This window comes from Rattus norvegicus, chromosome 3 (assembly GCF_036323735.1).
Source record: "Rattus norvegicus strain BN/NHsdMcwi chromosome 3, GRCr8, whole genome shotgun sequence".
Classification (NCBI taxonomy): domain Eukaryota; kingdom Metazoa; phylum Chordata; class Mammalia; order Rodentia; family Muridae; genus Rattus; species Rattus norvegicus.
Window position 1 is genome coordinate 50193705 of NC_086021.1, and position 21529 is coordinate 50215233.

General features: G+C 37.5%; 1 long non-coding RNA gene across 5 annotated transcripts in view; it reads left to right on the top strand.

Annotated features, from left to right (window-relative positions):
* LOC120101545 (uncharacterized) overlaps nt 1-21529 on the top strand; it is a 75203-nt gene that overhangs the window by 42280 nt on the left and 11394 nt on the right. For 4 of the 5 annotated variants that reach the window (XR_005502139.2, XR_005502140.2, XR_005502142.2 and 1 more), the window contains one exon: nt 392-11684. The exons of the other annotated variant lie outside the window; for it this stretch is intronic. This is a non-coding gene — a long non-coding RNA (uncharacterized LOC120101545). Of the gene's footprint in view, nt 1-391; nt 11685-21529 lie in introns of those variants that run through there. 5 annotated transcript variants of the gene reach the window in all.

Here is a 21529-nt window from a genome sequence, read left to right on the forward strand (position 1 = left end):
CCAACCGAGTGGTGGTCTTTTGAAAAATCAGTTCAAAAAAGTTTAAACACACCTCACCTGTGATTTCCACTGCTCCATCACTGATACAAGGCACCAATGTGACCCATGAGTCTCTGGGAAGTACAAAGTACTAGTTACAGAGTAGCATTTATGACAGGCTTTTACTTTGAAGTCCATGCTCCATATTGTGATGTCTGCATCTGCTGTTTACAGCTTTAATGCCTAGGCAGAGTAGTGAATACCGCCAAGTGTCAGTGGGACTCGGAGTCTTGGTACTGATCGTACCGTGTCAAAAGTTATTGGATTTTTAATGTATCTACCGGTTTTTTCTAGATTCACATATGTGAATGTGTATATTTGTGTCTGAGATCATGTCCTCACCTCTTTGCAGCACAGACTTCAGATGACTAATGCTGGCTAACGACACGAAGAAAACCGTGGCAAGTGCTGAAGTTTTCTGTAGATAAGCCCATGTGGATTAGATGTAATCTTCACTATCCTCTTGTTTCCTTTTCTCTAAAGCTTCAGTTGATTTCTCCTTACTTTCATTCTTCTCATTTTGACCAGAACTCATGGGGCAGCCCTTGCTAGCCTGAAACTCCTTGTGTAGATCAGGCTGTCCTTGAACTGGTGGCGATCCTTGTGCTTCTGTCTTCAGACTTGTGGGCTTATCGATGTGTCCCACCATGGTTGGAACTCCAGTTGATATTGGTAAAATTTTATTCATGTGTCCTGAGGGAAACAGAAGGAGAGTGAACTTTCTGCTTGCCCAACGTGGGTTTTAAAAACCACTGCTGCTTCCTACTGCTCTACACGGTTCAGTTCCCTCACTGGTACAATAAGGTGCACTATCACTGCCTTGAGAATATTATAGATATATGTCCGCAGGTCTGGACATGTGATAATTTCTTTACACAGATTACCAAGAAAAAGTGGTATGGTGTTTTAACAGAAAAGGAACAGCAAGTAAAACAGCCCACCACTATATACTGTGCATAAAGTTAAAAAGATCTCTGTGTCCATCATTTTCATAATGTGATGTCCACTGTATTTAGCAACATACCAATTTATACACCATTTCACGTAGAAATCCACTTAAAATGATGTAATGTAACTAAAAATAATTGAATGTCACGGTCTTTTTCAATGAAAAAATAAACATACTACCAATTGTCATTTAATTAAAGTTAATCTGTCTTAGTAGGTATTCTAATTTGGTGATTTTTTTTTTCAAGAAAGCTTCATTAAGTCTCCATTCTCTAAAACTTTTTTTTGAAATAATTGTCTATATCAGAAGTGTGAATATAATTAGTTGAATCAAAATCTTAGGTTCACATAAGGAACAAATGTATATTGCTTTATGAAACTTTAAAATATTGAGAATTTGGTTGTGATTTTTTTTTTAATTTTAGCTTTTTAAGCACTCTCTGATGGGAATCTGTTGTTACTTGCCCTTTGTGTGGATGGCAGTAGGGGGGTGTGACAGAGATATCTGAAGATGAGCCCATTCTGAGAAAAGCATCATTACCCTTATGGAGAATTCCATCCGTATTGCTAATGAAAATGTTACTTGAAAACATCCTAAAGAAGAATTGTATGCAATTGTGAAGAGGTATGGCTTACAAACAGTGTGGCATAGATTTGCTGGAAGAATATGCATGATGATACGTTCTAGACTGAAGCAAAGTAGCTATTCAATGAGAACCAATATTTTATGTCTTGCGATGACTGAATGGTAGACCTAACATACAATGTATCTAGTTCCCTCTTTATGGAGATGGCTGGCTTCATATGGTACGGGTTCATACTTGGAGGTGGCTATGATACAGTCCCATTTCACTAATGTTGACATTAAGCATAGCTTTGGGTTGGTCATGGCCTTACGTTGATATCTGAGAACATTTTGCCATGTCTAGATGGAACATACTTCTTGGTTCTCCATGCTCGTTGGGGTGGTGTGAATAAGCTCAAAATTTAAAAATAAAACAAAATATGTTACTACATAATTTCTACTGGGTTTGGAGGGAAGAAAGGGAAGAGAAAAATACTGTAATTATACTATGATTTCAAAAATAAAAAAAAATAAGTATACTCATATACACATACAGAGTGGACACTTAAAAGGTCAGAGTCCTTTCTTGCAAAGGTCAAAGTTAGGGCACTAATTTAGAAGATTATGCCCTAGACTTGTATTAATCTCTGATTTTTACCCAGAATCTTCTGTAAAAGTTTTGACAACAAAGGTCTGCAACAGGCAGTAGAACGGATAATGGAAAGTTATGAGTCAAGTTACTGGGTCCCTAAAAGCAACAGTAATGTCAGGGCCTTAACAAGATCATGTGTTCTGTTTGAGGCTGGGCTCTCTTTTATCAGAATTGTCACTTGTTTGGTTTTGTTTATATTGAAATAAATGACTGGTGTGTGTGTGTGTGTGTGTGTGTGTGTGTGTGCCTCTGTGTGTGTGTATGTGCGTGCGTGTATGTGTGTGTGTGTATGTGTGTGTATATGCCTGTGTGTGTGTGTCTGTGTGTGTGTGTGTATGTGCCTGTGTGTGTATGTGCTTCTGTGTGTGTGTGTCTGTGTGTGTGTATGTGCCTGTGTGTGTGTGTCTGTGTGTGTGTGTATGTGCCTGTGTGTGTGTATGTGCCTGTGTATGTGTGTGTATGTGCCTGTGTGTGTGCCTGTGTGTGTGTGTGTATGTGCCTGTGTGTGTGTGTATGTGCCTGTGTGTGTATATGCCTGTGTGTGTGTCTGTGTGTGTGTGTGTGTATGTGCCTGTGTGTGTGTATATGCCTGTGTGTGTGTCTGTGTGTGTGTATGTGCCTGTGTGTGTGTGTGTATGTGTGTGTATATGCCTGTGTGTGTGTGTGTATGTGCCTGTGTGTGTGTATGTGCCTGTGTGTGTGCCTCTGTGTGTGTGTGTGTATGTGCCTGTGTGTGTGTGTATGTGCCTGTGTGTGTGTATGTGCCTGTGTGTGTGCCTGTGTGTGTGTGTGTGTATATGCCTGTGTGTGTGTGTATGTGCCTGTGTGTGTGCCTGTGTGTGTGTGTGTATGTGCCTGTGTGTGTGTATGTGCCTGTGTGTGTGTGTGTGTGTGTGTGTGTGTGTGTGTGTGTGTGTAGAGGTTCTATTATAATGGTTATCATTAAAGAACTGCCTTTGTTCCATTTTACAACCATCACATTGGTGATTTGAGTAATAAAAGCTGACTGGCTTCCTTACTAAAAGTTCTTCTCATAATGGAGCAAATTTATGTACCGGGGTTCTCATTTTCCATGTTAGATAGTTGAACAAAAATGGGGAGAAGCTGTTAGTACTTGAACACTCATTCTAGTTTTTGTGCACACTGAGGCTGGACAGGTTTTCTGGTGTTTGCAGAAGAATTAAAATAGTCAGCAAACCTTGCCACCACCTGCCTCACCCCAATATGTTTTCATTAACTTTAACAGAATCCCTAGGCTTAAATGTGGTTTATCCTAGAATTTTAACACTCACCTCTTATAAGAATCACATATTGGTGGATGTTTTCATTTTAGCCAAAAAGGTATGATCAAAGACAGGTCATATTGGTTCCTTCTTTGCGACAGCTGGCCAAATGGGCCAGGTACAGATCAAATGTTTTTGTTAGAGCAGCATTCAATAGGTAACAGTTGCCTGAAGCAGGTCATGAATGAGTTAGGGGAAAGAATAATAGAAACTGGAAAACCTTTGCAAATCCACGGAATATTAGGTATTTTGTGAATCAGAAGCTGGAGAAATTTCATTTATAGGAACGAGCACCTAGGTCATAAATATGATATTTCAGCAGATTGCCGCCTTACACGCCATACCTGGGGCTGCTGCTGTGTTCTGGATCTTGAGGGGAACTTCTCTGGGTTGGGAAGTTAAATGCCTTGAAGGAATCTTGACCTTCGTGAAGTTTGTGATTTTCAAATTCAGTCTCATAAAGCACATTTCTTTAACCTGTTACTGATAAGCTTTAAAAAAAAATCAAGGGGATAGAGAGATGGCTCATCAGTTAGAAGCACTGGGTCATCTTCCACATAACCAACATTCTGCTACCGGCACCTATATGGTGGTTCACTACTGTCTATAATGCCAGAAGAACTGACTTTTTGTTTTGGCCTCTGTAGGCACCAGGTAAACAGACATACATGTAGGCAAAACACTTATACTCTTAAAATAAGACCACCAGACCCTTCAATCCAAATACCAAAATTCTAGTATGTAAGCTGACCCTGATTAAACCTGACCTCTTTCAAGGTAGTTTTCTGGTATTTATTGTGCCTTCATGGTCCAGGGTAATTCCCAGGAGGGAGCCTTAACTAAAAAGAAAATGAAATCTGAGCATTCATTATTCATTTTTCATTATTCATTATTCTCTGCTTCCTGACTGTGAACATAGTGTGACCATCTTCCTCAAATTCCTCCTGCCCTTGATCTCTCTCTCTCTCTCTCTCTCTCTCTCTCTCTCTCTCTCTCTCTCTCTCTCTCCTTTTCTTCTACCATCTTCCCCATCACATTCCTACACTTTAAGGGGAAGGAAAATTCTTTTGGGGATCACTGTATGGAAAGCCCCACTTGACAAGCCTTTGAGGGAGGTTATATTGGCCAGTGGTCAATGAGGAAGTGAGGCCTGAGCCAGTAGCTTGAGAAAAGTTTCATGAGTGACTTAGAACAGAGTCTCCCTTAGCACTCTTGAGAAGATACTGAATCCCAAGTGGGTGGAAAAGTTTTTAGAAAAATTGGGTCATAGACATCTAGTTAAGTTACTTTTGAGTTAGGTGGCAGAACTCAATTCTATGAAAAACTGTTTTAGGAAGAATAGGATAATCAGTGCAAAGTTTGGTGCCGGGAGTTGGCTTTTAAAAATTAACTATAACTATAATGTGTTATCACCATAATTGTCCAAAAATAAGCTGATCAATGACACCAACTGACGTGACAAAGTAGACTGGTGAAACCCCATGAAGGTTCAAACTTATGCAAAGGACAGCAGCTAACTGAGGAAATCTGGGATTGGAGTGGGAGAGGTGGCCTTCCCCAAATAAGGACACACCAGTGCCACAGAGTCAGCTCTGAAAAAATATCCATACAAGTGACTTATATGTACCAAACAGGTTATATCCAGGAGAGAAAAAGAAAGAGGGAGGAAGGGAAGAAGGGAGGGAGAATACATTAAATAAAAATTGATGAAAATAGAGGTCATGAATTTGAAGGACAGTGAGCAGAAGGGAGGCCATGGAGGAAAGAAATGGAAGGTAGAAGTGTTAATTAAATTATCAAAAAGTAAAACATGCCTGAAATGTTCTATAATTTCTGCAATTGGCCAGCATATTTTTTAGTTGAAATGAAAATATTTGTGAGTGTAATGCATCCTCTATATTTGTGTTTATGTTTAACTTCATAGTCTCTTGCTTTTATTTGTAGCTACTTTTCTTCTCTGCAGGATTGTACCTGTTTTAGGGGGCAGAGCTATGGTATACTTGTATTTAAACAAGGGGTAGCTTATTGAGTATAATTTTAAATACATGCTTGTTTCTCACCTGGTGCCGCCATCTGCAGCCTGAGATCAGCCTTTGTAATGGCCATCTCACCCAGCCCCACAGCTAGATTTGCCAAGCTGCTCCAGTCTCATTCAGCTCCCTAAACTGCCAACTCTGATGCTATCCCCATGAAAGCTGGGAACTTCTTTCCCTCTCAACCAGCCAACCTCTGGAAGCTAGCTCCTCCAAGCCTCTAACAACCATCCAGGTTGTGCCCTTTCTCATGCCCACCTCAGTCACCTTGAAAAGAAAACATCAGACAGCCTTAATATTTTAAAACCAGAGAGATAACACAACTGCTGGGTATACAATCTATTGCCTTAATCTCTTCAGCTATCCTGTATCAGAATTCCACCTGTGGTAGAGGCTGCCCCCGGGGCCTTAAATCTTTCTTCCTCAAAGCCATCTTGAGTGTCACGCTAATTACTAATAGATTTTTTGTTACTTCTAAAATTGACAGTGACATTCACTATAATTGGGAAAAAGTTCAAAGACGCATGATGGGTATTTGGCATAATTCTAACACCTGTCTGGATGTTTTAACTTTGCATACTGAGATTATGAATTTGAAGAATGTTACTCTGCTGAGCTTTGATGCTGCATATATTGCTGATAAAATTATTTGTGGTCTGAGGTCAGTATTTCAATCTTGGTCAAGCTTCAAGAATGGCATACATAGCTTGATCATGCCAGCCCTTCTTGTCCTGGGATTACTTTTATTCCTGCTCCTCATGATAAAGCTTGCCTTTAACAACATCAATATGTTGGCGGCCAAAGTATGTGGCTTGAAACTAAAAATGGACCCTCAGACAGAGTTATTAATTTAACAGGCTGGCAGCCAAGGATGGGTAAGATTCTGTATAAATCCTTACCAACCTAAGACAGAAGTGCATTGCTTTTGATAAAGTACATTCCATGATGGGTAAGGAAGGCATTATTGTCAGAACGACCTAACACAGGTGCCGTCTTGTTTATGAAATAAAAATGGGGGAGACGTGGAGAGCCATTGGAGCTGCTTGACAAGATTTTGTCATTGGACCAAAATAGGGAAGTCAGCTCAGGCAGGAATCTGATTTTAGGCTAGAACAGAGAAGCAAGTTCAGGCAGGAATTTGACATTGGGCTAGGACAGGGAAGTAAGTTCTGGAAGGAATCTGATTTTAGGCTAGAACAAAGAAGTAGTCTTCAGGCAAGAATATGACATTGGGCTAGGAGAGGGAAGTAGGTTCAGATATCTTGGTCCTTCTGATAAGCCCTAGGAAACAGTGATCTATGTTTATTTGTCTTGCTTGTTCCTTGACTATTTGTATTCATTGTCTGGCTTGCTCCTTAACTGAACTCATTACTTGCATGGAATTAAAGTGGTATAAATGCAGACTGGGAAAAATAAGCCCTCCTCAGCCTCAGAACTGACTGGAGTCATGCTACAAAAATAATTGTTTTCTTACTCCTTTCCCCAAAACCCTCCTCTTCATCCTGGGACCTAGAAATCCTACCTTTTTCTCATTTCCCAGCAATTAGCTTCTGCTGCCTTTATTGAAACAATCAAGAAATAGCACCTCCATCTACAGTATCTGACAACAAATTTTATGTAGTAGGTACTTAATAAACATCTATTGAATTGAGATCACTGCATATGTTCATTAATACCTCAATAAGTCAATGTTGTTAAATGTGAAGAATAACCATTTCTTCTCTAAATATTTTAGAGTTCTAGCTGTTTCAAGAACTAAGGGTTGCAGATACTCGTGGTTTCTGTAGAAATGGTTTATCAAGTATTCCATGATGCTTATTGTATATTTCTTATTCTGAGAAGTGAGTTACATGAGGAATATAATTGTGATGAACCTTCTGTTGATTTAAGTACCATTTCTCCAGGTTAAATATTCCAGGTGTATCTTCCACTACGTTATATGGTAACAGTGAATGACTGAAATTTGATAGTCAACTGTTTAACACTCTGCTTCAGTCTCTCATTAGGTGTCCTGTGTAACCTTACCATATTTTCGAGTATGGACAATGACTTGTACTCTCTGTGCAGTTGAAAGCTCACAGGTTACTTTATTATCTGCTACTGCCATTTATTATGAAGACCACAATGTAGAGTAAGAATATCTAAGCAACTTACCTCCTCTTTAAGTGTAGGTGTTATATGGTTTCTATGAACATTCCATATATCATTAATATATAATGGATGGTAAAATAGACCATGAGTCATATAGTATATACTATATATTACACTTCTACTTCATCAAGTAGAAGTTATTATCAAATAAATAGTTGGTGAACATCAAATTAGTCTTATTATGATCTATTCTCTCAATTTATAATGTACATGTTCTTAGAACTCATTCTTTATCTCCTGCTTTCTTTTTTTCTTTGATTTAACCTAAGTTGTAGATTGAAGAAATACCTCTCTCCATGCTTGTTATTACACATACATAGCATTTAACCCTTTCTTTCATTTGATCATCAAGACAACAGAACTGAAAGACTCAAACATGTCTCTGAATTAGTCTTGTTTTAAATTGTTTGAATCAGTTAACGTGTGTCATTCATTCAATATTAGTATTATATATCAGGTAATGAGGGAAAGTTTGGCTAGAAACCTTTAGTAATTGACCAACCTTGATTTACTTTCTGTTTTTTTCCCCTTTCGAGCTGTATGACCTTGGATGAGTCATTTAATTTGATTAATTATCACTTGACTCAACTGTGAATTGAGAGGTGTGATAATAGTACCCTATGACACTTCTGGGTTGGTTATGTGTACTAATTGCTATAATGCTTAAACTGTTTAATATAATATAGTTATTATGCTCGTATGATATGCATAAATCTTGTTGAACAAGTTTCATATGTTTAGGCTATAGTAAGGAAGTAAAAATTTCAGTATATCCATGTATTACTTTATCACCTGTACTGAGACTAATAATGTCTGTATTTATATGTGCATACTTACTTAATATGACTGAATTTTGCATATGTATATACACTATAAATTTTCTAGTTAGCCTTTAGTCTCTGTAAAGGCAGTTATACTCCATATTTGTCAATTTTAATACTTGTACCTGCCATTGAATGTGTTTAATATATGACAAATAATATTTATAAAATAAATAATTCTGTAGTGCTCTGTGATGCATCTTTGAACAGTCAGACACAAGTTGAGACCATGGCAATGCTGCTTTGGAGTCAAAGTCACCTGTGCCTTTCTTAGCCCCAGTATTTTCCCTTATACAATGAGTTTTGTGAGGTTTAATTGAGAATGTCTATTGAGTACATAATAGCATTTTTTCTTTATTTCTCTGCAATGCTAGAAGTCAAACCCAAGGCCTCATGAATGATAGCCAAGTACTCTACAACTGAACTGCAACTTCACTCCGCAATAAAATTCTTATGATTAATCCTGATTTATGTTCATAAATATGATACATATTCATATTATCAAGTTGGTAAACATCATTCTTCGTGGAAAAATTAGTACTACCTATTTCTTTTTACACATGTTCATACTTACAACCATACTTAGGAAGAATACATACTTTACCAAAGACAAAGTTGTTCATACAACAATTTAAGGTCTCAGTATTAAGGGAAATTACACAGCTTTTATATTGTATACTATCACCTAGGTAATTAATTTATGTCACTCCTCCAGGAAAAGAGAAAATGAGCTGAGGTGCTTGTAAAAGTGGAAGAAATACAGAATAGGAAGAGTAGTAGAGGAAGGTAGCTATAAGGGCCAAGTAAGTCTACATGATAAATTGCATATAGTTGACATGCATGTTTCAGTCTTGTTTTGACAAAAGTAGTATTAAATATATATCAGATATTTATGTCTTCTTTTCTCTATGTACCTTTTATATAATGTAACATGAATTGAGATAAAACATCATTATCATTTTTCAGTTATGAGACGCTAAAAGAATGTCCGTCAAGGGACAGTGTCACTTATTCTAAAATAATAATGAGTTATCAGTAGTATATGGGATAGTTGCAGTTTCACATGGTTATATCACCTTTGGCATAATTATAACCTGGTTATTGTGTTTTATTTAAAAATTAAACATGACACAGGGAGATAGGATTTGTACTAAGTTGACAAGGGGTGAACTTATAATCTAGGGTGTAAACTTGACTACATCTGGAAGTAACTAAAACACAAGCAGCTGGGCATGTCTATGAGGGATTTTCTTAGTTGGATGAGATTAGGTGGAGAGCAACCCTACATCAGGATAATTTGATGTTAGAAGACACACCCTAAATCTGAGTCACACATTCTGATGGCATCCCACATAAAGGGACATGGAAAATGAAGCTTTTGCTGTATGCCTGCTTGCCTTACTCTCTCTCACTGGACAGTTCATGTGGTCTATTCCTGAGCCATTCCTTCCCTGGTGTTAGAACCTACTTCTTTGGAACTCCAATGTAACCTGAAAGCTGGCAGCTTTCTAGGACCTCCCTGGGACTCCAGCCCTAGATTGGGACAGCTGATATATCTAGTCTTATCAATTTCTTGGCCTTTCTGTCAGCAGACAGCCATTGCTGGACTACTTAGACCTCAGCTTATGAGCCAATCTAATCAATCCCTTATCAGCCCTATTCCTTTAGAGATCAGGAGCTAATATTCTACTAAATAAAAGAAAATCTTGAGAGTAAGTAAAATTAGTCTCCAACTGTTTCATTCACATACAAATGATGTGTAAGTTATGTCTTTAGTTCAGTCTCCGTGATATAAACACATTTTTTTTTTCTTTTTTTCGGAGCTGGGGACCGAACACAGGACCTTGTGCTTGCTAGGCAAGCGCTCTACCACTGAGCTAAATCTCCAACCCCTACACATTTTAAAAAATATCTTTATTTGTGGGTTTTTTGTTTGTTTGTTTGTTTGTTTGTTTGCTTTTTGTCTTATAGGCTTGAGCTATCACTGAAAAGCTGACAGGAGTTTACTCAAGGCCTGTTCTGGCTTCTTTGAAACAAGCTTTCCTTAGTTTACCTGTTTGCTACACCTTATCTTATCAAGATTGAGCTCTTGTGCCTTCCAAGGTTACAACCGGTTTATTGGGCTATGTTATCTGTGCTGTTACACTAAAGGATGGTACTGAGGGCAGATCCCAAGACTTTTCTTCTCCTTCAAAGTAACATCCAGCCTAAGAATGACCTCCAGAAGATAAGAAACCGACTTTACTTTCTGACTAGTTTCCTAGATTAGAGGCATTCATGCTGTAGAGGAGTGAAACTTTGTGGACTATGTTGTGCGGATGTGACAACAGCAGTTAGTCCTAAATCATGGGAGAGACAGCCACTTTTTCTCTTCACAATATGAGCTTACACATCTCACCCTGATGACATCAAAGCATTCAAAATTGCTTGAAAAACGTGTCCTAATTCCTACAGAAACTGGATTTTCTCCCTCGATAACTGCATCAAAAGGAATGAGTGATTTCAGCCAAATCTTTAGTCCTCTCTTCTGCAACAGTGAGACATGCTCTTCCTAAGTATCTGTATCTTTTACTTCTTATGGGACATAAGCCTGAATTATCAAAGAGTTAATTAAGATCCTCATAAATGATAAGCCCTGGTAAGAAAGATGTCGATTTTGTGGATATTAAACCCACCATGTAGACTCCTCAACAACTGAGAAAAAATACCACACAACGGGGATCTTTGGGATTGTTCTCTGCATGGACACAGGATGAACCTTCAAGCCACAGTAAATTGAAATGATGAAATGATGACTTGTTGACACATAGTTTCTGAATGGTGGTTATTAGTTACCTAACCCTAACACTTTTTGCTACAATTCAAGAATGTCTTTTTCTGTTTCAATGTACTTATAGGATTGTTTGATTTACATTACAAGACTTTTCAGATCTCTCTCACCTGCTTTTAATTCATTAGTAGAACATCCCTGTCTTCCACTGGTCACATTCTTCTCTCACATGCTTATTTCCTCTGACTTACCACATAACCACAGATTAACTTCTAGTTTTGCTGTCTAACTATACACAGGAATGTTTATATACATTTACTTCATAATTTTAGTTTTTATGCCTAAACAACCACCTAACCGTGCTGATATGAACTTCTTATAACATGAACTTCTAAGTGTTTTAAAATTCTACCCCCAGTGAACTAGACTATGGGGGGAGGGCGGCAATGGGGGGAGGGTTGGGAGGGGAACACCCATAAGGAAGGGGAGGGGGGAGGGGGATTTTGCCCGGAAACCGGGAAAGGGAATAACACTTGAAATGTATATAAGAAATACTCAAGTTAATAAAAAAAAAATAAAATAAAATAAAAAATTCTACCCTATCAGAGACATCATGATCTTTGACGACACCTCCTCAGATCAATTAATCTATGAGCATTAATTTGCCAACATTTTCACACAAACTCTTCTGAGCCTTTACACCTAGACTTCGTCACTTATTAATAAAATATCATATTGACTTATTATACTCAATTTAAAATGCATAGTAATTGCTAATGTTGAAAATAATGTTGAAAGATATCATAAATGTCAAGATTTCAATTTCTTTTCTTTTCAAATAAATTGTTATATATTCTTAGGAGTGTTTACATGTGATCTTCTCTGGAGACCACTGTCCTCAAATGTGACAAACTATAAAATATTTGCATAAGCTCATTTTAATCTCTAGAAATTATGAAAACAGAGAAAGTAGCACAGAGTTAATGGGGCCTATGTATAAACATCAGAAACTAAAAAAAAAAAAACATATTCCAAAACCAAAATATTTAGATTGTATTTTAGATACACATATAACATATAATTGTGTCAATCAACTGCAACTAAAAAAATTATGTACAATAGCATATTGCATAGTAATGTTTCAATCAATGAGAGATGTCATGTGCATATACGATGCTATCCTCATAAGACTATGATGGACCTGGAAGAGTCCCACTGTTTAGTATCTTTCCAGTAATTTTCTATGTTTTTTTCTATTTGTTCATTAAAATGTAGAATACTCTTTTATTACAATTTCCTAAGCTATTTGTTATAGCAGCGTGCTATGCATTTGTGTGAAGAAGGAATAAAGCTTCCTGTATCATTGAGGTTTGATGTGCACATGAGGATGATGAAAAAATTCTATAACAACTTCCGCAGAAGATAACCCTGTCAGTATAAACAGACAAATCAGTTCTGAGGTTCAATGATATCTTAGTGTGTTTTCTATGCCATGGATGACATGTACAAAGGTGAGGATGCCTCAGACCTACCGAATTCACAATGTGCCCCTGCATTTTGTGTCTATATATGGTTCTTACAGAAACCCAGAAGATTAGATGATGAGAGGAAAATCTCTCAAGTTTTATTTAGCTTTCTCTAATATGAAGTCTAATTTTAGACCAATGCCACATTATAATATTTACTTCATTCACCAATGGATTAAGCAAAGAGCAGAATTCAAACACTAAAGAAATCAATAGAAATGAATATTTAGTGCAAATTTATTTATAAATTTAGCACAGACTTACAAAGCATCAAATAAAAACATTTATACATTTAAAGTATTATGCATAAATTTTTACTATAAGATATAAATCACTATAATGAAATATTTTTTCAGAAATACAAATACATAAATAGAAAACATTATGCAAATGTAATAAGAGATATAATTTTTTAAAAAAATTACCTCCTTGGATAAGGTACACTAATCAGTATTTGAGGTATGAAGATATATTACTAAATATTTTTAATGGCTTAAAATTTTTTTTGAATGTACATCAGTGGAAGAAATGTTAACATTATTATACAGTAAAACAAAATGTGTTCCTCTCATTATTTCAATTTCAAAATATTATTTGTTTGATAGCCTTAAGAGAACATTTTGCATATTATTTTCCTGAAACATCCTCCAGCTCATTCCTCCTCTTGTGCAGTTATCATCACAAAAGACATTTGCAGACTCCTCTTCATGCTGTGTCTTCAACATGAACAGAGAACGTAGATGTAGAAATCAGTGGAGGCTCCATTTCCTTGCTTTTTTTTTCAGTTATATTTCTGCCTCCTTAGAGGCTCATGCTGGAGAGGGACACCTTTATATTTGTAATTTTAATATAGGATATAGTCCTCTGCATGGAGATGATGGTTGTCCAATGAGCAACTTCATCACCTCCTACATATAGTTATTGATCTTGGTTGGAAGGATTTACATTTGTCCTTTTGCTTATCTTTACCAGTCAACTTTTGAGGTTTTTCTTCCTATTTTTGAGGTCACAATTTAATTACAGCATTTCTCCTTTTCCCCTTTCCTCCCTTCAAACCTTCTCATACATCCATCTCCACTTTTCTTTAAATTTATGGCTTCTTTTATTACTAGCTGTTATTGCATGCATATGTGTATTTTATATGCACCCATCTCCTAATATTAATTGTTATTGGATGCATGTATGCATTTCTATATGCACATGTCTCCTAACTGTAGCCTGTTCAGTCCACATGTTATTTGCATGTATGTTTCCTGGCTGACCATTGGCACTAGGAGACACAATGTCACAGCAAACTTCCAGATTCTTTGGTTCTTATAATCTTTCCAACCTCTCTTCTCAGCCTTGGATGTTACGGTGTTTTGTCTCTTTGTCTATTGGTTCCAGACTCCACAACTCTGCATTTTGATTGATTGTGCTTTACTGTAGTGGTCTCCATCTTTTGCAAACAGATGTTCCCTTGATAAGGGGTATTTCTTACAGTGCTAATAAACTCAAGTTTTGTTTATTTAGAAATATCTTCATTCATCTCTGCTTGAAAGACAGTTCTAGGTGATTAAATAGTTTTCAGTACTTTTTTTATTTTTTTTGGAGCTGGAGACCGAACCCAGGGCCTTGTGCTTGCTAGGCAAGTGCTCTACCACTGAGCTAAATCCCCAACCCCAGTTTTCAGTACTTTTAAGTAACTCATTTTGCTACCTTTGACTTCAAAGCTTCTCTTCAGAAATCAGTTGGTAGTCTTATGAAAGATCATTTTTTTTTTTTTTTAGTTAGGGTTTCATTGCTGGGAAGAGACACCGTGACCATGGCAACTCATAAAGGAAAACATTTAGTCATGTTAATAATATCAATCCCCAGAGCTCCCAGGGACCAACCAGCATCCCAAGAGTACACAGGGATGGACCTATGGCTGCAGCCGCACATGGAGCAGAAATGACCTTCTCAGTCATCAATGGGAGGCGAAGCCCTGGGTCCTGTCAAGGCTAGATGCTCCAATGTAGGGGGATGCCAGGGTGGGGAGGCAGGAGGGGTTGGGTGCGTGGTTGGAGGAGCACCCTCATAGAAGCAGGGGGGAGGGAAGATGGGAGAGGGTGTTTCCGGAGGGGAAACCAGGAAAAGGGATAACATTTGAAATGTAAATAAAAAATGCAATAAAAGAATTCAAAGTGAAATAAAATAAAATAAAAATAGGAATAGGAGTAGAAAAAATTAAGTTCAGCGAATCAGTCCATTATCATTATGGTGGGAAGCATGGCAGAGTCCAGTTAGACTTGGTACTGGAGGAGCTAGAGTTCCACCTCTTGTTATGAAGGCTGCTAGGAGAAGACTGTCTCCCAGTCAGCTATGAGGAGGGACGGTCTCAAAGCTCACCTCCGAAGTGACACACTTCCTCCAACAAGGCCACAACCACTCTAACAAGGCCATACCTCCTAATAGTGTCACTCCCTGGGCCAATTGTATTCAAACCAGCACAACTGTTATGTGATGATCCACTTCCTTCTTGTACTTTAAAGATTTTCTTTGTCTTTTGAAAGTTTGATCAGAATATGCCATGATCTATTCAGTTCATTCTATACTTTTATTGTTATTGTATGAGCATTTTTAAATAACTTTGGGATAATAGGGGCCATTTATTCTTCTAATACATTTTCTCTCTCTCTCTTCTCTTTTTGGAGTATACATTGGCTTTTTATGACATCCCATTAATATTTAATTTTCTTTTCATCTTTTGTTCATTCTTTCTTACCTTTTTTCTTCTCAAAGATGGGGATAATTTCCAATGATAAACCTAACCCCTGATTGTTGTACTTGCCACAAGTCTTTCAGCCTTTTTAGTTTGCTTCCCTAAGCGAGAATACAAACCTAGTTATTTATAATATTTCTAAGTTATCTAAGTTTGTTGAAATTTATTTTCACTCTTGTGTTCAAATACAGTTTTTATGATGTCCTTTAACTTTTCTGTTCTCCATTAAATCTCTGATATTTTTACACCTCCAGCCATCTCAAACTCTTCTTCAAAAAAGAAAGAAAAATGAAAAAAATGAAAATAAATAAAACGATACCCCCCACAAATGCCAAAATAAAACAAACAGACAATAAAAGAAACATAAATAAAACTCAACATGAATTTTGTTTTGTGCTGGCAAACTACCCCTGGGAAAGGGGCCTGCCATATAGTTGGGAAAAGAGAAAAAGCATAATTAAAATATATTAAAAGAAATTATAAAATAAAAAATAGAGAAAAACCTTATGTTGAAATATGTAGAAGATAAGGAGGAAGAAGGAGAAGGAGAAGGAGAAGGAGAAGGAGAAGGAGAAGGAGGAGAAGAAGAAGAAGAAGAAGAAGAAGAAGAAGAAGAAGAAGAAGAAGAAGAAGAAGAAGAAGAAGAAGAAGAAAAAGAAGAAGAAGAAGAAGAAGAAGAAAAAGAAGAAAGAGAGAGAGAGAGAGAGAGAGAGAGAGAGAGAGAGAGAGAGAGAGAGAGAGATGGAGGGAGAGAGAGTCCTTGTGTAGTAAATCCAAAATATGTTTCCTCATCTGGAATTTATTTTTTAGGTTAATTTTGAGTAGACTTTTTTTTTATATTTTGTGATTTTTCTAGAAATTGATCATTAAAGAAAATAACCCTCACCTCTCCAAAAGAGTGTAGAATAACCCACTGCAAAGAAGACATACCTGGTCAGCTCAATGTTGAGACTTAGTTTTTCAGGCATTTTCTGCTTATAAGTCTTTAGCCAGCCTATATACAAGTTCAATCCAGGCTCACAGTTTCCATGACTGATTTTAAATGACTTGGTCTCCATTTTTGTCTCACTCTTGCTTCATTTTGCAACACTGGTTGTTCTACTTCTGTCTTTACACCATTGTGTCTAGTCCTCTGTGGGTCTCTAGTCCCCTTGTTGTTTTTACTGATTATGCCTGTTATTTCTGTTTTCCTCAGCCTAAGATCTAAACTAGTTTTATCCGAGCTCTGAGTTGTGTATACACCAGACCCTCTCATACCCTGCAAACAGACTTACAAAAGAAATTGGCTAAATCTTTTCTTTACAGTTATGAAAGGGTTGAGACATGGCTTGCCTTTTGATCTCCCCACACTGAATTAAGCAAGAGTGACTAAAATGCCATGAAAGTTCCTACTGTTTCCAATGTGGCCTTTTTTTAAAAGTTGTTTTCTTTAAAATTTTACTAATTTCCAGAGCTCATATTATTCTATTTCATGAGAATCTATTTTATTTAGTGTCTCCATGGATAGGTGGGAGCTTGGACCTTTGTAGTCTATTAGACTAATTTTCCTGATTTTAAAGCTTAAAATTGTCTTTGAATTGTACCGGTTGGTTATTTTTCACTCCTCTGGACTTGTGTGTCTTCTTCTCTTGTTAGCCTTTGTCTTGTGGCCCCTAATGCCACAAGACAAAGGCCAGTGGGCCAGTGACTTTATTGTCATGCTTGACTACTTGAAGACAAATTTCAGAGTCATTAATCATGCCCTAAGGAAGCCAGCTACACAACTCCTGGGCATATAAGCAGAAGATGCTCCAACATATACCAAGGACACATGCTCCACTATGTTCATAACAGCCTTATTTATAATAGCCAGAACTGGAAAGAATCTAGATGCCCTTCAACAGAGGAATGGATACAGAAAATGTGGTGCACCTATACAATGGAGTACTACTCAGCTATCAAAACAATGACTTCATGAAATTCTAAGGCAAATGGATGGAAGTAGAAAATAGCATCCTGAGTGAGGTAACCCAATCACAAAAGAACACACATGGTATGCACTCACTGATAAGTGGATATTAGCCCAAAAGCTGGGAATACACAGGACACAATTCACAGACCACGTGAAGCTCAAGAAGAAGGAAGACCAAAGTGTGGATGTTTTAGTCCTTCTTAGAAGGGTGAACAAATACCCATGGGAAGAAATAAAGGGGCAAAGAGTAGAGCAGAGACTGAAGGAAAGGCCATCTAGAGACTGCCCCACCTGGGGATCCATCCCATGTGCAGCCACCAAACCCAGTCACTTTTGCTGATGCCAAGAAGTGCTTGCTGACAGGAGCCAGATATGGAGTCTCATGAGAGGCTCCACCAGAGCGCTGCTGATATAGATGAGGATGTTTGCTGCTAGCCATCAGACTGAGCACGGGGACCCAAGTGAAGGAGTTAAATAAAGGACTGAAGGAGCTGAAGGAGTTTGCAACCCCAGAGGAAGAACTGCAATATCAACCAACCAGATGCCCCAGAGCTCCCACAAACTAAACTACCAGCCAAAGAGTACACATGTTGGAACCCATGGCTCCAGCTGCATATGTAGCAGAAGATGGCATTGTCTAGCATCTATAGGAGAAGTCCTGGGTCCTGTGAAGGCTTGTTTCCCCAATGTAGGGGAATGCCAGAGTGTTGAGGTGGGATTGGGTAGGTGGGAGTAGGTGAGTAGGAGGGGATGCATTCTCATAGAAGCAGGGAGAGGGAGCATGGGAAAGGGGGGAATCGGGAAAGGGGATAACATTGGAAATGTAAATACATAAAATATACAATGAAAAAGAATATAAAGATAAAATTATAAATTTACTGAATTTCTGCCAAATTAAAAAATGATAAACCCATTTAGATAGAGACAGCTATAGGGTTCATAGAATTCTGGTGACCAGTTTGCTTTTTGTTCTTTTTGTTTTTTGTTTTTTGTGGGGAGGGTCAGGAGCTGTTCACATATGACAGAGTTCAAGTGGGTAAATGGGACACCTGGGAGAATACAGGGCAGAATATAGAAAGAGACCAAGCAGGCTGCACTTACAATGTAAATGAATGAAGTATTAAAAACTGGAGAAGAGCGAGCAGAGTTATTGGCGTAGTTTTAAAACAATGTTACTACTCCTATTTTCACCGAGCATCTATATTACAAAATAATATGGTCTGCCAAAATAATAAACATCAGAACAACAGTGGGTGGAACACTAGCGTCTGATTTACATGTACAACACTGTCTCCTAACAGGGCATATCTGTACATAGTAAATGAAATTATCTATAACATATTTTTGAAATAACAGTTGTAACTATAAACCTGTAATACGTATTTTTTCCCATAGTAAAACTAGTATCACTGTCCAACAGTATTACAGGAGCTATCCAGGAACATATGAAAATTATTTAAGGTTGATGCACACATTGTAACAGAATGCTTTTTGCACTTTAAAGAGGTCATGTGCACCACACAGCTATTTTCTCCTGGATATAGAGATTCCTCATTTTTTTCTTTTTCTTTTCTGTCAGTCAATAAACTAGCTGAGTTGAGCACAGAGTTCTTCTACATGCTACAAGTCATTGAAACTCTTAAAGGAGGTCTGGTTCTAAAAAAAACAAACAAACAAACAAATAAACAAAACAACAGCAACAAAAACAAAAACAGACTCATAATGGTTCCCCTCTGCCCACTCTTACTGGGTGTTTTGGATTTTATTGATTTTATTTCCTCTGCCTGGAACTTTCCTTTCTCTTCCTTTCCTGTTTGCCTTGATTTTAGGTTTTGTAAGTAGGATATGAAGAATGAGGAATGAACGTGGAATCGTGTCTACTGGTTTGAAACAGTGTAGTGTTCAAGAACGAACACACCTTGACCAGGAAACCAAAGTTCTAGTTTTTGCTCCCTCATTCTCTTCGAATGTCCCACTATTCTTAGAAAATTACCTTTTCTTTCCTAGCCTGCTGTAGAAGCATTACCATATCTACCAGAAAGAGGACATGCCCATTCCTTACACACTGGAGTGTCAAGCCCACTTTCCTCTGAAGGGCCACCACAAAAATGCCAAAAATGCTTTCATTTGCAAAACACATCTGTTTCTTTACTCTTCTCAGACATTATAAATACCTATCTAGGGCTGGCAAGATGGCTAAGTGGGTAAAGGCGCTTGCTGCTAAATCTGTCTTTAACACCCACGAAAGTTGCTGTAAAATTTGTACTCTTGAAATTATTTTCTATTTGACATTGTTTGCTCCAATGTCTTGTTGACACCAATTCATACTTCATCGATTGGGGGTAGAAACTGGGGGCACTACCTACTCCAGGTGGTAGCTTATGGAGAGAGTACATGGCCCACAAAGAGTTCGTAATTACACCATTTTCTTTCTCTTCTCCTCTTCCTCCCAGGCTTTCTGATTTGGCAGAACAAGCAAAGCCCTTTCTTCAAGGACTTTTACTTCCCTTTCCTCAAGCTCATTTCCTTCTTACCTCTTCCTCCCCTAATATCTTTGATGACTCAGAGATCCCAAGATCATGTCTTGCCAAGGGCTACATTTTTCTATTTTTTTGTTCATAAGGCCCTTAATCCTAAATAGTTTTTCACAACTAATATTTCATTTCCAGGTTGAATTGAAAGGATAATTTTTTTGAACTGTCTTCCCTGTTTGCATTTTAAAAAAAAAATAGTATTCTTCTGGTTTCTAACACCATTTACCACTTTACTTTTTTTTCCTGCTTCTGTTTTGTTTTATATTTGTTCTTTTATGGAATGGGACCCAATTTTGGAATGTAAGCTCCAGGAGGGCAGGGCATTTATCTGTTATATTTCCAGCTTTTTGATTCATAATTGGCACATTGTAGATCTTTAGCAAACAGTAAATGAATAAATGTAAGTGTACATTTTCTGAACTATCTAAGTAAGATTTTTAGTCAAGTCTACACTTCTAGAATGTGCTATCTTTTATAGATTAAACACCTGGTCACAGTTCATAGCATTAGCAAAAGAAAAAAACTTTCTAATAGCCTACTCTTTTGCTCTTACCTCAAAGGCCTGGATTGTTCTTTTAAGCCATTGCTTTAAAGGCATTTGTATATTTTTCTGAAGATGCTTAATGAGTCAGAAATAACCATGCATGAAGCCCTTTTAGTATAACCTCTACAAAGTTAGCACTTGCAATTTAAAATTCTTATTAAATAACTTGCTGGAAGAAGATGTATTCATTTATATTAGATTGTTTCTATTTCAGATCATTTTGAAGTCACTTTTCAAGTAATTTAAAGCATGGGGTTATAATACAGTGGCAAGGTCCTGAAAGAGAAATTCAGACTTCATTCACGTGGTGCTCTGTGGACAGTTTGATTGTGGCATTACTGTAGTTTGAATCCAAGAACCAGAGACCTGGGTCACACACCGAGGATGCTGAGGGATGAAAAACTAATTGGCATTAGTGGGATTTTTAAAATTTGAAGTCCTGAACACTTCTGTTGCTTTGTAGAAACAAACAACCAAACAACCAAACAACAACAATGAAAAGAGAAAATAGTGAGTTACTGAGACTGTCACACACAGTGGTGTTGGCCCTGGTTTTGCTACCACAGTGGTGTGAAATCTTCGATGTCTGCAGTAATCTTTCACCTTTAGGATATAACAAAATATGTTGATCTACAAGGGCAAGGGACGAAGGAGTGATGTCTAATGTCTAATTCGCTATTAGGTAGAGACCATGTGCTCATAAATGATATACTTAAATATATGAAACTGTTTTTTCTTCTTAGTTAAAAGTAAAACTATAGCGGGGACAGGGGTGGTCTATAATCCTATTCCTTAATTAAATGGCAAAACAAGGCCTGGAGAGTCTGCACAAGAGTTCTTACCTTAAAAAGCATGTTTTCAAAAGTGTGCAGAGAGAAAGGATGGTGCCATATAAATACATGTCTCTGTAGGCCATATTGCTGTCCTGTAATAATGAGGAGACTACTTTTCTGTAGGGTTTGGTTCAGA